We start from the raw sequence: 12,316 nt of genomic DNA on the forward strand, positions 1-12,316 counted from the left end.
GACGGTAAATAGAACACGACACGAATTGCTAAATGGGACTTGAGTTTTGGATATAATAAACAGATATTGTGCTGAGGGTAAAACACATGCTTTTATTTTACAACGACCCTGAACCGAACCGACTGTCTACGGTATTGATGGAGAAGGACTATGAAATATTGAAATAATGGAAATATAGAATCATTTATAAAAAAATATATTTACATAGGAGAAACAAGCCAGAACTTGAACTAATTATTAAACGTTACAAATATACAAAATAAACAAAAATAATTAAAAAAATCCCAGACAATTCAAAACTATGCTTGCTGACCACATTAATACTTTAAAACACAATATAGACTTTAAAAAAAAAAAATTCCAGGCAATTTAAAACTATGCTTGCTGACCGCATTAATACTTTAAAACACACACACACACACACATATATATATATATATATATATATATATATTAGGGTGGTCCTTAAAATGGTCATTTTCGAATTTCCTTGCTCCCAGAGGCTCAAATGGTTCCAAATAGATAAAAAACAATTCTCTGAAAATTTTAGCTCTTAATATTAACGTTTAGATAGAGCGCAATTCAATCAAAGTTTTGTATGGAAATAGCATGAAAAATTTTCAAAAATTTAAAAAATGTTTTTTAAATGTAATTTAGCGAACATTTTTTTTTAATTTTCAAAAATTTTTCCATGCTCTTTCCATACAAACTTTGATTGAATTGCGCTCTATCTAAACGTTAATATTAAGAGCTAAATCTTTCAGAGAATTGTTTTTTATCTACTTGGAACCATTTGAGCCCCTGGGAGCAAGGAAATTCGAAAATGACCATTTTAAGGACCACCCTAATATATATATATATATATATATATATATATATATATATATATATATATATACATATGTATATATATATACACATATTAACAAAGTCTAGTAATCGGGCATAACATCGATAAAAACATAAATTTCTTTCAAAAATTTATTTTAAATCCATACGTTTCGGCTACAATCCTAGCCTTCGTTCAGTGGAAACTAAAAATAAAATTAAAAACTAAAAACAATTGAATTGGAGCGAAAAGAAATAGTAAATAGTACTTAAAATTAGTTAATCTTAGTGTGAAATTAGAAGATTTTAATAATCTATGGTATCAGGATATGGTAATGCACTACACTATGTATTATAAACATTAAACTTGTAATTACACAATATTTTCACAAAAAACTAATTTCAAAAATCACAATTGGATAGTGTGTTGTTCGTAGACTGGTTGAAGATATAATGGAGAAAGGACTTTTTAAAAAATATTTTTTACCAAGATTCTACACATGTGTGGAACGAATTGCGAATCCTTTGCGCGAAATTTTATTGTTTTGTGAGAAATTTGGAAATACTATCTAAATAAAAGAGATTTGTGTCGCACAGCGTGTTAAGTTCATTCCGTTTATTTATTGTTTTATTGTTATAAATAGTTAAAAAAGATCCTTCTATAATTCTTCGTTTGAATAAATTTTGTTCGAATTGTAGTACAGTCGGGTTAGAAAAGTCCATATTGTGTTTTAAAGTATAAATATGCTCTGCTATCATAGTTTTAAACTGTCTTGGATTTTTTGAATTGTTTTTATGGTGTTATAAACGTTTCATTAGGTTCTAGCTTGTTTTTTCTATGCAAATTGAATTACAATCTAGACAATTAATTTGATGGTCGAGATTTCTGTCGTTCGATATTAAAAGAGGTTTTTGTTTTAGGGGTTTATATATATATATATATATATATATATATATATAATATTCACAATAAAGACAATACACGATCAGTTATCAAGCTTTATTAAAAATGACTATTATGAAATACGGATTTGTAGTAGGACAGCAAAATTTAGAGTTATGTATTTTTTCAGATTTAAATATTTCAACAATCTATATTTTCAGTACCATGATATTTTGATAGCAACACTTCAACAGATATTAAGTAGAACGATTTTGTATTTATCAGGCACTTAATCTTCTATTCTGTACATTTCAACCGAAACTCAAACACGAAGTCTCCACCGTACAATTGTTCGAGAACTACACCAGATATATACATTATATACACATTTATATATGTATACATGTATATATACATCTTTGTTGTATTTCTCCACATTGTCAGAGAAGATAAATTACAGGCAATCGCTTCAGGAATACTTGATGATCGAGAATATTTTTGCCATTGTTATCGATGATTGTGAATAAATATTTATACAGATGAAGATGTGTATTTACCAGTTATTTATTTGAATATATATATATATATATATATATATATATATAATAATAATAAATGTAATTACATCGTTCCTCGTTCATTATTCAGGAAGTTGCTTCTTCTGAGCGAATATTTGCAAAATCTCTTTAATATTTTCTTTTGATAATTTTATTTGAGATATGGCATCGCATCGAATTATTTAACTTGATATACTTTGCCAATTTGTTTGGCAAAATTTTACGTGTATTTTTTTAGTCCCTATAAAATTGGTGGAATTACATTTATCTTATTAACCTCTATCGTAACTTTATACTAACTTAATTCTTTTACACAAGATACGGTTAATATAATTAGGATTTATTTATGTACAGATTAAATTCTGAAACAACATAAAAAAATGTTTTTCTGAACGTAGATAAAAAATAATAATAAATATCAAGATCGAATCAATTTTAATTATTTAAAAAATGAAAAAAAAATGTCTTTGAAATATTATTTTGACTTTTCTATACACAGTCTAAGTCTCTTAAACAATAATGAAAAAATGCTTTTCTGATCTTAATAAAGTATTTAAGTAATTAAATTAAAAAATATATAAATAATAGTGTTGTGAAAGGGGTAGATGGACGAAAATTCCTTTTTATTCATTCAAGTTCAAAATAAGTCGCGGTATTTACATCAAAAGTAATTCATATAATTTGCTAAAATATTATGTTAATTATGAAAAATTTTTAGTATTTTTTACTCAAATATGCCTTATTAGTAATTAGGATCACTTTAAGGTAAGTTAAAGTAATTGCAAAGAATCGAAAATGAATATGTTTATATATCTTTACGTTTCAGAGGTCTCTGAACATTTAATAAGTGTCAAGATCAACCAAATTTTAATTTTTCATAAATTGAAAAAAACCCTTTTCCTTTGAAATATAATTTAGATTTATTTATATACAGTCTAAGTTTTTTTTAACAATTTTGGAAAAAGTGTTCTTTTAACCTTAGATAAAAAATAATTAATAAGTGTTGAGGTCAAACAAATTTTAAAAACTTTAAAAATTGCAAAAACATGTTTTTATCTTTGAAATATAATTGGAATTATTTATGTACAGTCTAAGTCTTTTTTAACAATTTTGGAAAAAATGCTCTTTTAACCTTGAATAATTAATAAGAAATAATTAATAGGTGTTGAGGTCACACAAATTTTAAAAACTTCAAAAATTGAAAAAAAAGCCTTTAGCTTTGAAATATAATTCAGATTTATTTATGTACGATCTAAATTATTTTGACAATTTTGAAAAAAAATGCTCTTCTAATCTTGAATAAAAATAAATAAATGATAGGTCTGAAGATCGAAAAATGTTAATTCTTCAAAAATTGAAAAAAAAAACATATTTTTATCTTTGAAATATAATTTAGATTTATTTATGTGTAAGTTTTTAGAACAATTATGGAAGATATGATTTTCTCATCTTAGATAGAAAAAAATTAAATAAGTGTCAAGGTCGAACCAATTTTATTTTTAAAAATTGAAAAAAAAAACAGATTTTTATTCTTGACTATTTAAAAACTAAAAAATAAACCTTTGAATTATGATTTGAACCTATTAATGTACAACCAAATTTTTTTAAACAATCATGAAAAATGCTTTTCTAACAAACGAAACTTAAATTTTATTTTATCTAAAATTTAAAAAAATTAAATTCACTGCACATTGAACCTGTAGAATATTATAATATGAGCAGAATAAATATTAATTATATGAACATTAACATACTACTTCGAAAAATAATTTAATTTTGCATTTTTTACTATTATTTACTTTATTTTATGCTGTGTTTAATTAAAGTTATAAACTGTTTTATCTACTTGTTGTATATTGTTTTTGGTACTGACACACACATATAAACGTATATTATGATTTTTCTTTTGAAATTTTATGAAAAAATGCTTTTCTAACCATAGATAGAAAAAAATTGAATAAGTGACAAGGTCGAACCAATTTTATTTTTTAAAAATAAAAAAACACATTTTCACCTTTGATGACTTTGACTTATTTATGTGCAGCATAAAATCTTAAACAATTATGAAAAAATGCTTTTCTAATAAATAAAAATATGAATTTTATTTAATCTAAAATTTTAAAAATTTTAATTCTCCAAAAATTCACAAGTAAACAAATTTGAATAGCATATAAATTTTTTGTAAATTAGTATATACTTAGAATATTTGATTATGAGTAAAATGAATATTATTCATATGAATTACTAAAACTACTAAACTACTAAAATATAAGTAAAAAAATATAAATAAGAGTTTTGCAATTGTTACTAATATTTATTTTATTTGATGTTTAATTAAATTTATAAAAACTGTTTTATTATGAATATACTTGTTGTACTGTATTTTAGTAAGGGACTGCTAACTGCTGACACAGATGTAGTGCGAAACGTATAATATATATATATATATATATATATAATATTATTTTTATTACCTTTATCTCCATCTTTGCTGTTTTGGCAAACGCACTCCTCCGCCATATTAATCGTCTCCGACATTTTTTCAATTTCTGTATTCGATTTGTCCTCAAAACATTCTTAAATCAAAAATCAATCAAAAGTTAATATCTTTTCGTTTCAATTTCATATTATTTTAATGGTATAATATTTACCGGTTTCGACTTCTTGAAATATCGGTACGTCGCATTTGTCTCCTGAAAAACCAGGGGCGCATTGGCAGGTCACTGCTGCGGCCCCTAAATGCCTAGAAGAAAAAAAAATAAAAGAAATTCTAAATAGGTTATAAATATATTAACCGTATTTTTGGTTAAAAAATATGTAACAAGTTTTTATAATTAAGTTTTTGCTTCTTGTAAAAAAACCGCTCATCCGATTATTTCTCAAAACTAATTGGCGCTCGTTCTTATCTGGTTTTGTTAAATTTTTAAAAATGTTGAGGTTCTAAAAATAATAAACACTAAATTTACAAAAATTAAAAATGTAATTTTAATATAATGCACAACATATCAATGAAAGTTATGCTAAAGACAAGGTTTCTAAATATTTATATTGATCTAAAAAATATTCATATTGATGCAAAAAATTACAATCATTAATAATAAAAATTGCATCTAAATTATGATGTTATGTAAAAATAAATAGAGATTTCTTTAAATTAATTAAGAAATTAATATTACTTCTACAATATTAATTTTATTTATTTTATTTATTAATTTTATTTTTATTATTATTTGCTTTTATTTTATATTAAATCATCATACTACGGATATCATTTTAATGAAAATGCTATTCTTTATTTTGTACTCTTTTTTATTTAAATTTATGTTATTGTTTATTATTATTACTAGATGATAAATTATTTAACAGTTGCAATAAATATTGTAATTAAAAAAAAAACTTCTACAATAAACCATAATTGTAAGGGCCAGAAAAAAATGTAAATATTTTGTTTATTCGTGTCTTTGAATTCTAATATTTTTCATAGAGAGATATAAAAAAAAACTGTTTACCTACATATTTTTTCACCCACAATTATTTTCACTTCTCATATATCATTTCTGTATAAATCTTATTACGCCCTCGGATCAAAATAAAAGCCTAAGAGAAGCTCTTGATATGTTCACAGAAAAACAACAACAGATATTATAAACGTATAAAAATATTCGTCCTTTTAAAGGCGTCGGAGCGAATAAAATGAGAAATCAAATAAATAAATACAAAAATAAAAATCGAATGTCCTTCAAAGATTTGTTTATTTGAAACGCCTGGAAAAAAATCCGTGTAATTGGTGTCATCGAGAAAAAAGAAATATGTATTTTGTGAGAGAGTAATTGTAATTTGTATTTATGTGTGTATAGGTCTGATTTTTTTCGTGGAAGTAATTTCACATATTTTATTTTGAGATATGGGAATGCTCATTTTCAGCAAACCTTTGTAATAAAAGTATCTTCTTCTTTTCTAAAATTCTTACCCAATTTGGAAGACATTTTATTATGGATATTATATTTTTACTAATTATAATATCTATCCAGGAATATTTCGAAATATGTACATATATGTATATGTATATGTATATGTATATATATATATATATATATATATATATATATATATATACAATATATACAATATATAAATATATATTGTTAAGATTTTTCAGCCACAAGTCGAAAAAATAAAAACAGAAAGTAAATATAAAATCTTCTTTAATACGTTTTGAGCTATTATACTAGCTCATCATTCAGCTAAAATACAAAAGGAGTAATAAAATTATGTAACAAAATAAAATAAAACAGAATTAAAATTATGCGTACCAAACCAGTTTAAAATTATTTTATATAAAATTTGACAATTAAAACATCAATATTTTGTTTTAAAAACAAAAAAAATTGTATATATATAGAATTTTACAAATAAAATCAAGTAATCAAAATATTTCGAATTCTGAAAAAAAAGAACAAAAGAAAATATCAAGTGATAAATAATTGTTCAAATATTAAAAAAAACAGACTTACATACATTGATAGCTGTCGAGCAAAGAAGAACTTCTTTTATTTACATATTTTGAATTTAAAAAAATGAAAACAGATTCAGCAAACCTTCTTAGGTCAACATTTTGTTCAATATATAAAATAACGGGATTGTTTAAATCAAAGGCGTGTTTCAAATTTTGCATATGTATAAAGAAAATATCAAGTGGTAAAAATTTGTTCAAATATTAAAAAAATCAGACTTACATACAATAATTCAAATTTGATAGCTGTCGAGCAAAGAAGAACTTCTTTTATTTACATATTTTGAATTTAAAAAAATGAAAACAGATTCAGGAAACCTTCTTAGGTCAACATTTTGTTCAATATATAAAATAACGGGATTGTTTAAATCAAAGGCGTGTTTAAAATTTTGCATATGGTCTGAAAGCATTGTTTTGTATTGATTTTTATTTTTTGAATTATACTTATTCTCTTAGATATATATTGTGAACTCTCTCCAATATAGAATTTTTTACAATCATTACAATTCACTTTGTAAACGGCGTCAACAATTCTATTATTTTTAATTTTAAAGAAGTATATAAAGAATTTAAGGTATTTTCCAATTTAGAAACTAAAAGAAAACCTTCTTTAGAAAATATCTTTTTTAAAAAACAAGTAGAACTGCCTAAAAATGGTAAAAAATGATACCTGTATATTTATTTAGAAAAGATGAAGAATTTATTAAAGTAGTATTAACAAGTAACAAAAGGTTATTATTATTAATGTTTATTTTATTATTTTTTATGCCATCAATACGGTTTTTAATAATATTATTAACTAACTTTAAAGGATATAAGTTCTCTACAAATATTTCGCGGATTCGATCTAAATTTTTATCACAAAAGATGTAATTATTTAAAAGAATATCTCTATCAATTAATAAAATAATAATAAAAATTTTAGGAAGGAAAAATAATTAATGTAACGACCAAGTTGGCTTTTGATACCAGTTTTTATAAATTTTGTTATATATATATATATATATATATATATATATATATATATATATATATATATATATATATATATATATGTATATATTTATGTGTGAGAAAGTTTTATATATATATATATATATATATATATCGCAATATCGCAAGCAAATGGCGAGTACAGCAATAAAAAGAAATTGGTTGCCACAAAAAAGGTTTATTCAACATCAGACACTCTATTAACTTTATATGTACAATGTACAAACATATATAAACTCTATAAACATACTTTATATATATATATATATATATATATATATATATATATATACTATACATGTATGTTCATACTAAAACGAATTAAAGTCGAAACAAAACGCCTGCGCGATCAAATAATCGTTTTCGCTGTCGCAAATGCAGAAAAATGACTTTTCGTAAAAATAAATATACTTTTTAGCTTCCTAAAAGAGTACACACACTTATAAAAAACATATTTATAAAAATTGTTTTAAATTATTATAATTAGTTATAAAAATATTCTATGAAAGGAAACGGTTCGTTTGTAAAAATTGTTTTAAATTATTATAATCTAGTTGACCTTGATAAAGAATTCAGACTCCGACAATCGTTGGTGGGGCAGAAGACAGTATAATGAACGACTTGTAACGGATAATACACTGATGATGAGACAAACCTAGTTTCGAAACGTTTGTGAAAATTATTATTTAATAAAATAGTACAAAAAAGAGTGTTGTTTGTTCATATTTCTAAATCAATATCTATCTATCCACTCAGAATACATTTGTTATATATATATATATGTGTGTGTGTATATATGTATATATATATATATATATATATATATATATATATATATATATATTACAATATTTTCCTCCACTCTGATTTGTTTATTGACGTTTCGAAAGACATTATTCCCTTCTTTAGTTGCAATATCGACAAAAGCTGTCTTCCTTCGATATCGATAAATCTTGTGTTCGAGTTTCAATTTAAAATTCCGACCGCACGTTTCGGTTTCCGTTTTTGTTCTCCTCAGAGAACAATCGATAGAACATTCTTAATTCTAGCCCTTAAGGAGATAAGTGGTAGTCGAGAGATTTATTAGAATAATAAATGACCTCTTTATATTTAAGAGTAATAAATATGCATAACCAATTTTTATCTAAAATCTATAGATTCAAATATAAAAAAAAAATTGAAGTGTCAAAAAAATAAACTATTGCTATTAAAATTTATGAATTAAACAAAAAAAACAAATAAGATTTAAAAAAATTGAACTATATTTTATTTATATTAACATTTTCAAAGTTTACATTTCACTATTTTTTTCTAAAGTTATTGTGATAAAAAATCAATTTGAATTTTTGCATATCTTTACGTTTCAGACGTTTCTGAACATTTTGGCGTACCTCAGAAAAAATTGATGTGTGTGTATGTTTATATGTGTGTATGGATACAATTTTTTGTCGACGTTTCTAAGTTCTTCGAAAACTCAAATCTTTAACATTTTTATATTCTAGAAAAAAATTATTATAATAAATTAATATTTTATTAAAAAATATAAATTATAAAACATTCTATTTGTATTGACGTAATGATGAATTCATTAATTTTTTTGCAAAGGCAGGTCTAGTGGTTATGGAGATCCAGAAAAAAAATGGAAAAAATGCTATTTATTTGGCGGTCGAAAACGAGATATTTTAATGAAAGTTTAATGAAATCTCAAGATCTCAAAGAAACCCAATTTGCAAAAAAATTAAAATTGTTAAATATAATCTGTATTTTCAAAAAAAATGTAAAACTTTCATGAGAGGCAATTTTTTTTTAAAAATTTAATTGTTCAATTGTTTTTAGTTTTCAAAATTGTTCGAAAAAATTCAAAATTTTCAAAAAATTTTTTTTTTTATTTTGAGTTTTTCATGATTTTAAATCACAGTTAAATTCCAGCAATTTGCCTTAAGTGGATATTATTGTGGTTAAGAAAGAATTTGAATTTTTGCATATCTTTACGTTTCAGAGGTTTCTCAACATTTTGACATACTTTAGATAAAAATGATGTGTGTGAGTGTGGATACAATTTTTTTCGATGTTTTGGGAGCACTGCTCAACCGATTTGAATGATTCAAAAAACATTCAATTTGTATTGACATAATGATGAAGTGATTAATTTTTTTGCAAAGGCAGGAAAAAATGGATAAACTAATATGAATCGTTATCAAAAAGTTTAATGTAATTTCAAAATCTCCAAGAAAAATCTTAGTTTTCTAAAAAATACTAAATTTTCAGAAAATATCAATGTTTTCAAGGAAAATTCCTAATTTACGAAAGAAGTATTTTTTTCAATGTTTTCAATATTCAAATTTTTCAGTTGTTTTTACAATTTTCAAAATTGTTCAAAAAAATTTAAAATTTTCCAAAAAAATCTATCCTGAGCTTTTTATTATTTTAAATTACAGCAAGGAAAGTTCCGGCAATTTGTCTTAAGACACAATGCTTTACACCACTTTTTTGCATGTAAAATTTTAAATCTTCATTCGAAAATCAGCACTGAAGATGTCCGATCGAAACGTATGCAAAACAGATCACATTCCATATCCTCTCTACTTTAAAAAACTCCTTTCTGAAGGGAATAAAAATCCTTTCTAAAGGTTGTCAGCGCCTGTTCTGAGAAGCTTTTCGTCGTCCTCTCGGCGCCTTTTTGTCTTCCTACTTAAAACAAAACTTTTCCTGTTTCTGTTTTGTTTTTGTTTTAGTTTTTATTAACTTCCCGTAGGGTAAGTTATAGTAATCGTCCAAAAATCGGAATTGAAAATTTTTACATTTCTCGACGTTTTGAAGGTTTCTGAACATTTTGGCATACTTCAGAAAAAATGGATGTGTGTGTGTGTGTGTGTTGTGTGTGTGTGTGTGTGTGTGTGTGTGTGTGTGTGTTTTGTATGTCCGCTTTTTTTCGTCCACGTTTTCGGGCGCACGGATCAACCGATTTGAATGGTTTAAAAAAACATTCGATTCCTATTGATAGGGAGATGTGCTGATTAGTTTTTGGCAAAGGCAGGTCCAGCCGTTACGGAGAGATATGGAGCAAAGAGTGCAAAAAATAGAAAGCGAGTTTTTAAGAGAACGGATCAACCGATTTGAATGGTTTAAAAAACATTCGATTCCTATTGATAGGGAGATGTGCTGATTAGTTTTTGGCAAAGGTAGGCCCAGAGGTTTCGGAGATACAGAGCTAAATTAAAAAAAATTGCTGTTTTTGAGAGAACTAAGCGTCCGATTTAAATGATTCAAAGAACTTTCTGCTTTTTTCAACAAAATAATTGATTTTGGAAAAAAAAAATTTTTGTTTCTAATTTTTTTTTCAAAAAAATTTTTTGTAATTTTGGATTAAAAATTCAAAAAATCACCCAAGCTAAGAACAGTCTAAGCGCCACTCTGGTACAAATGTTTACCCATGTGCGTTTAGACTGTTTGTGTACTGGAGCACTTTTCCAATTTTGTGAAAATTATTGAAAAATGTGAAAATGCCGCCAAGCTGAGCACAGTATAAGTGAAAATGTCGCACAGAATTATTTGCAAATGCGTTTAGACTGTGACTATGCGGGAGCACTTTTTCAATTTTGGGTAAATTTGGCAACTATTTTTTTTTTGGATTTGATTCGAAATGAAATGACGATTGTTAAAGTTCTGATGTTAAAGTTCTGGAGATGATAAATTGATTTATTTATAATTAATTTTCCATAGGGTAAGTAATCGCAAAAAATCGAAAATGAAAATTTTTTATATCTTCACGTGTTCAGAGGTTTCTGAATATGTTGGCATACCTTGGAGAAAATTGATGCATGTGTGTGTGTGTGTGCGTGCATGTGTGTGTGTTCGGATACAAATTTTCGTCGACGATTTCGGGAACACGGATGAAGCAATTTGAATAATTCAAAAAACATTCTAGCCGTTCCGGAGATACGGGGCAAAAAGTGCCAAAAACGGTAACTCAGTTTTTAAGAGCACGGAGCGTCCGATTTGTATAGTTCAAAAAACATTTTACTTGTATTAATAAGATGAAGATTTGATCAAATTTTCATGAAGATAGGTCTAGCGGTTTCGGAGATCTAGTAAAAAAAACTAAAAAAATAACATTTGGCGGTCAACAATAATCATTAGACATTAGACATATGCATATCAAATTATCAGATATTTTATTGAGATTTTAACAATAAGTTTAAGTTTTGTTTACATTCCTATGGGTTCCGTACTATTGTTTTTCCGTTAGACAGCGACGCGGCGCTTACGCGCTTCTATATTTCGTCTCTATGCAGTTAAAGCAGTACGATTGCTTTGAAAAAAAGTTCAGATCTTCCAAAATATATCAAAATGAAGATAACATTTTTTCCAAAAAAAATTTTTATAAAAAAAATGTTTAAAAATTTTTTTAAAAAAAAAATTTTTTTTTCAAAAAAAAGTAATTTTTTGTCCGATTTAAATTTCTAAAAATCTTATTTTTTCGAAGTGAAATTTTTTCAAAAATGTTAATCGTTTTTAAAAAATAATAATTTTTGGCACGGG

This window comes from Ctenocephalides felis, unplaced genomic scaffold (assembly GCF_003426905.1).
Source record: "Ctenocephalides felis isolate EL2017-DRISC unplaced genomic scaffold, ASM342690v1 CF-g0.4_SCAFFOLD_03571, whole genome shotgun sequence".
Taxonomy (NCBI): domain Eukaryota; kingdom Metazoa; phylum Arthropoda; class Insecta; order Siphonaptera; family Pulicidae; genus Ctenocephalides; species Ctenocephalides felis.